This window comes from Oncorhynchus kisutch, unplaced genomic scaffold (assembly GCF_002021735.2).
Source record: "Oncorhynchus kisutch isolate 150728-3 unplaced genomic scaffold, Okis_V2 scaffold926, whole genome shotgun sequence".
NCBI classification, from domain to species: Eukaryota; Metazoa; Chordata; class Actinopteri; order Salmoniformes; family Salmonidae; genus Oncorhynchus; species Oncorhynchus kisutch.
This window is the reverse complement of record NW_022262871.1, coordinates 114,691-121,084: the sequence shown is the minus strand read 5'-3', so window position 1 is coordinate 121,084 and position 6,394 is coordinate 114,691. Positions and strand designations below refer to the sequence as shown.

The following is a 6,394-nucleotide window of genomic DNA, read 5'->3' as shown; positions in this document are numbered from 1 at the left end:
CAACGTGATAATACCTTAACGGATGTTACGTAGCGTGGTATGACATGTTATTTTGATATTAGAACGTTTATACACGCTTTTACATACCTGTCGTAATAAATAGAAACGGACACATTGACTGCACTGATCTGGCGCTTTCTTTATTGTGAAGAATGGTGCGTGTGTTACGGTTTTCTAGGTGTGAAGGAGAGTCGGACCAAACTGCAGCGTGTAGATTACGATCCATGTTTAATGAACAACGTACAACACGAATAAACACAAACACTACAAAACAAAGAACGTAACAAAAACCGAAACAGCCTATATTGGTGGTAACTAACATAGAGGACACTAAGGACAATCACCCACGACAAACTCAAAGAATATGGCTGCCTAAATATGGTTCCCAATCAGAGACAACGATAAACACCTGCCTCTGATTGAGAACCACTCCAGACAGCCATAGACTTTGCTAGATAACCCCACTAGCTACAATCCCAATACATACACACCAAAACCCCAAGACAAAACACACCATAATACAAAAACCCCATGCCACACCCTGGCCTGACCCAATACATGAAGAAAAACACAAAATACTTAGACCAGGACATGACAGCGTGCCTGCCTGGAACTTCCTGTTCCCCCACTACCACAGTGCAGCCTCAGATAAAACAATAGGGAGACGTGGAGAGGGAAGCCCACTGGCCGGAGCGGCGTGGGAGAAGAATGGATCTATGAAACATCACTGATAACTTATTACAGTTCCTGTTCCCAAAACTAAAATTGTTATGACAGAGTGGGACTAAGTTTTGTAGACGTCACGCTTTGCAAAAGTTTTAAATATCACGTTATTTAGAAGAACGCCGAGCGAATTGAGTTATTGCAACACAAGTTCTTCACAGTAGCGTTCTCTAACAGAAATATGCAGATTTGTGCTAGAATGCACCAATAGGAGCTCGGGCTTGGCACTGCCCACTATGACTCATCTGTTCCCATTGGAAATGACCAGCTTGTGGTCTATCTTGATTTAAGTTATAAAAAAAGATTTGTTGCAACCGTCCATGCATTCAGGGATCCTTGGGATGGCCCTACTCCATAATATGAAAAGGTTGGTACTTCATTTGAGCCGGATCCAACCGCACCTCTCAGTTTTGTAGTCTTTCGTTCCGGAAACCCGTTTGACAGGATCAGGTAACCTACCTTAAATATCCTAGCTGTGGATTGTGTGTAGCCAAATCACAAGGCATGACTACTGTCGGGAAAGTCTAACTTTCACATTTTGACCAATTTCTCTTCTGAAATCCGACTCAAGAATTAGTGCTAAAGCCTTAGCCAGGAGATTGGATAGACTGCTCCCATATCTAATACACCAAGACCAAAATGGTTTTGTGAAAAACCAAGGTTTTCACAATGTAAGGAGAGTACTAAACAGTGCACATGTGAAGGGTCCCCTGATACTGCCATACTCTCACTTGATGCAGAAAAGGCATTCCATAGAGTTGAGTGGTCTTATTTCAGAGATTTGGGAACTACTTCTGTAAAATGGATTAAGAGATGATATACTGACCCCACTACAGACATTGCCACTAACAACTTGATTTCACAACATTTAAAGATTTTTCGGGGCACGAGACAAGGATGTCCAGACAGTCCAGGACTCTTTCTTTTAGCTATAGAACCCTTTGACATTGCAGTAAGGGCCCAACCGTTAATTAGTGGAATTAAAACAGATTTTGAACAAAGAGTGGAGCTGTATGCTGATGATATCCTCTTATTCCTAACAGATCTAAATAACTATTCCCTCTCCAATTTAATTAATAACTTGTCCGTTTTTTGGGTTTAAAGTTAGTAAAACCAAATCTTCCATCCTTTTCCTCAAACAAGATACTGAATCCAGTTGTACAGCATCTATTTGTGAATACAGAACAAGGTTTCACATATCTTGGTATTAAAAATCTTGGTATTAAAAATTAAAAACCAGAAATTAGCTCGAGCTCAGCAAATTATGAACCCATGGTAACAAATGCAACATAATCCATCAACAGATGGACATCATTGCTTGTATCTATTATTGGTAGAATAAATATCATTATGACTCATTCTGTAATTGTTGATTGTCCTAATTGGAACTAATAAATATGTAAAAAAAATTGTTCTTGGGGACCTTCAACACTTCAAGGGGCTCCCGAGTGGCGCAGCGGTCGAAGGCACTGCATCTCAGCGCTTGAGGCATCACTACAGACACGGGTTCGATTCCAGGCTGTATCTCAACTGGCCGTGATCGGGAGTCCCAAAGAGGTCAAGGGGTCTAAATACTTTCTGAATGGGAGAGGGGATACCTAGTCAGCTGTACAACAATGCATTCAACTGAAATGTGTCTTCCACATTTAACCCAACCGCTTTGAATCAGAGAGGTGCGGGGGGCTGCCATAATCGACATCCACATCTCTGGCGCCGAGGGAACAGTGGGTTAACTGCTTTGCTCAGGGGCAGAACGATCCATTTTTACCTTGTCATTCGATCCAGCAGCCTTTAATTGACTGGCCAACTCTCTAACCACTAGGCTACCTGTACGTATTCAGAAGGCTGTGCAATACAAAAGGGGAATAAAAAACTATTAAAGTAAGTCAAGAAAATTATGAGCTAAATCATCAACTCAACATCACAAGGGTTATTAGTAACTACACACTCATTCTATTGCAACTTATCATGCACAGTGGGAAGTTGGAATAAACAACAAACTTAGTTAGTTAGAACCTGCTCTTACCATGAGAAACAGATTTCCCAATCTTCTCCTCGTCTTCTTCTTCATCTTTAATGTTGACATTCAACTCCAGTGTTTGACTGCAGTCTTCCAGCTTCACTGATGCCATCTCTGGATCCTGCAGTGTAAACTGGGCTCCACTGTCACAATCAGGACCCAGTGACTGTAGGTTTGGACTCACTGTGGAAGGAGAGAGGCAGGCTGGGTTTGTCCTCACTGTTGATGTTACCGGCCTCATACCTGAGTCAGAAAGTGGTATAAGAGAAACAGACAAACATTATTGTCTTATGTTCTGGCACTTTCTTCATTCTCTAAAAATATATAATTTTTTCTTGTTCAATTCTCTAATTCAGTGCTTGACTTGGACTGAAATAGTTGCCGATAAACATTTTGGGTGCCGGTACTGTTTATATGTAGGTGCAGGAGCTCCACAATATGGTTGAGACAATACTTAACCTATAGTAGAAAAATGCATGAATGACTCAAAAAACATTCAGTACAAGGTTGCAGTATGTTTTAGGCAGCACTGTGCTATTTTACTTACTCGTATTCACTGTTTTACTTCAAAAACCAATTGTATGTCCTGTTCACACCACAGTAACATTTATAGATGAAGACAGAAACAACTGAATGTGTCTGAATATGACACATGCAGAAAACTGATAATCATTACATTTGGTTTGAAAACAGCAGTGAAACTGTAAAATTGTCTCTCTGCTGCAACCTCACTGCCTGCACTGAAGTGTGTTGATGCAGACTGACTGGGTGCCGCCATTTTACCAGCTTGTGAATTTTTCCTTTCATGGAGCTCTACGGACAATTCCTTCAACCTCATGACTTAGTTTTAGGTCTGACATGCACTGTGAAATGTGGGACCTTATATAGACAGGTGTGTGCCTTTCCAAATCATGTCCAATCAATTGAATTTACCACAGGTTGACAACAATCAAGTTGTAGAAACATCTCAAGGATGATCAATGGAAACAAGATGCACCTGAGCTCAATGTTAAGTCGCATAGCAAAGGGTCTGAGTACTTATGTACATAAGTTATTTCTGTTTTAAATATTTTATAAATGTGAAAACATTTTAAAAAAACTGTTTTTGCTTTGTCATTATGGCGTATTGTGTGTAGATTGATGATAAAACTATTCTAAAAGTATCTCAAAAATCATGAAAATGATTAGCTATATCATCCTCTACTCACTATCACAAGGGTTAGTAACTACAGACTCATTTCATAGAACTTTAAAACACTGGCAGTTTGTCTACTTCACTTCTTTAGTCTCCTCTCTGATCACTCCAGATAGACCAGTGAATAAAACAAATGCTGACAATACTGGTGTCATCCATACAAGTCTCAGTAGCATGAAATAACATCTACCTTCTCATTGAAACCGTTATACTGCAACTTTTCATGCACAGTGGGAAGTTGTAATGAACAACAAACTTAGTTAGATGGAACCTGCTCTTACCATAAAAGGCCAACTTCTGCAAGTGTCTCCACCCCACTGCTCTATGCCAGTACATAAACTTGGATAGATAGAACCTGCTCTTACCATGACTAACAGATCCCCCAATCTTCTCCTCCTCTTCTTCATCTTTAATGTCAATATTCAGCTCCATTGTTGGACTGCAGTCTTCCAGCTTCACTGATGCCATCTCTGGATCCTGTAGTGCAAACTGGGCTCCACTGTCACAATCAGGACCCAGTGACTGTAGGTTTGGACTCAGTGTGGAAGGAGAGAGGCAGGCTGCGTTTGTCCTCACTGTTTATGTTACCGGCCTCAGACTTAATCTGAGTCGGCCTGTAGTAATAAAGAGAAAAAGACTCAAGTTATTGTCTTATCAGTTCTGGCACTTTCTTTACTCTCAAAAAATATTCTTTAAATCTAGGTGCAGGAGCTACACAATACTGTTGAGCTAATATTCTATAAGAGGAATTTGTGCTCAAACAATATACATTTGAGGTGCCGATACTCAGCTCCTGTCCAAGTCACGCACTGATCTCATTTCAATAGATCTGGTAGCTCAACATTGACAACACAACATGAATTCCTTCACATTAGACAACGTTTACGCTTTAAATCAGGCTACACAATTAAGCGCACTTTATCTATGGTAGATTTCCTGAATTCACATAAATGCAGAAATGACTCAAAAACCATTTAGTACAAGGTTGCAGTATGTTTCAGGCAGCACTATGTACTATTTCCTGAATAACATTGTCTTCACTGTGTTATTTAAATCAAAAACCAAATAGTATTTCCGTTCACACCATAGTAATATGTATAGACAACGATAACTTAAGAGTCTGAATATTAGTACACACGTAGAAAACTGATAATCACTACATTAAACTTTAAAACAGTAGTGTAACCGTGAAATGGTCTCTCTCTGCTGCAGCCACACTGCCTGGAATGAAGTCTGTTGACGCAGACCGAGTGGCGCCGCCATTTTACCAGCTTGTGAATTTTACACAAAACTAATATATTGTAAAACGAATTCAGAAATTTCCAGTCAATATATTCTTTATGAAAGTACCTTGAGAAAACTATGTACATCCACTCAGACAAACCCCAAAGGCTCTAACTATGCAACTTGTAAAATAGTTAACATTATCACGTTCTTCACTCGGCTTGACACAAAAATAACACATCACACCTTTACCCAACGTGATAATACCTTAACGGATGTATTACCTAAAATGGTACGACATGTTCTTTCGATATTAGAATGTTTAAACGTGCTATTACATACCTGTAGTAATAAATAGAAAAGGACAAGAATGTTATCTTATTGACTGCACCGTTCTGGCGCTTTCTTTACACTGAATAATGGTGCGCTTCTGTCCGGAACTTCCTGTTCCCCCACTAACACCGTCCGTGCATTCCGGTTTCCTTGGGATGACCCAACCCCAGTACATGAGAAGGGGTCGCTGCCTCCTCCGGCACACATCTATTTTGCATAGAGTTGATTGTGGTCTTTAGAATGATGTCCCATCCCAGCTAGCACAGTGCATCTGTGCCGATTCCGGCTGAGAGTCAGACTCGGCCGACGTCATGGCCCGAGTCTGGCCCGCCTGAGGCAGTATTACCGAGTTATCGGGCCCAAATGTATTGCTTGGGTCTCGGACCGACTGGGGCTACTCTCTGGCAGATGATTACACGGGCTGCTTTATGTAATTGACATTTCATTATTAATTTATTTGTCCATATTTTATCATTGTTTCTGTGATCAAAAAATACTATTTAAATTAAATGATTTAAGAGTCCTGTTTAAGTTGTATTTTAGTATTTTGATACTTTGTGCAAGGCAATTGATAAGCATTAAAAACTTTTCGGATGGACTGTCCCGATTGGCGCAGCGGTCTAAGACACTGGGTTACTACAGTGAAGTAGAGTGTCTTAGACACTGGGTTACTGCGTTACTCCACCTGGTAGTTCGATGACGGTATTGTACCGAAAATCTCCACACTGCCCCATTTTCGGCACAACACCGGTCCCTGGAAGAGGGCCGCTTCTGGGCCGATTCCTCATTGCTAGCTGTGACTCCTCTTCAATTGCTGTGCGAAGTTCCTATATATTGGCGGGATCTGGAACAAGCTGTGGTACACGTCGATCCAGACCACCCCAAACAGGCTCAATGGG

The 6,394-nt window shown here is 40.8% G+C and overlaps 1 long non-coding RNA gene across 1 annotated transcript; it reads right to left on the bottom strand.

Moving 5' to 3' along the window:
* Nucleotides 1–2,931: 2,931 nt before the first annotated feature.
* LOC109877241 (uncharacterized) lies at nt 2,932–5,660 on the bottom strand. The gene is made up of 3 exons (XR_002253160.2): nt 5,505–5,660; nt 4,304–4,552; nt 2,932–2,986 (listed from the first exon to the last, which is right to left on the bottom strand). It is a non-coding gene; the product is annotated as an uncharacterized LOC109877241 (long non-coding RNA).
* Between the last annotated feature and the right edge of the window lie 734 nt (nt 5,661–6,394).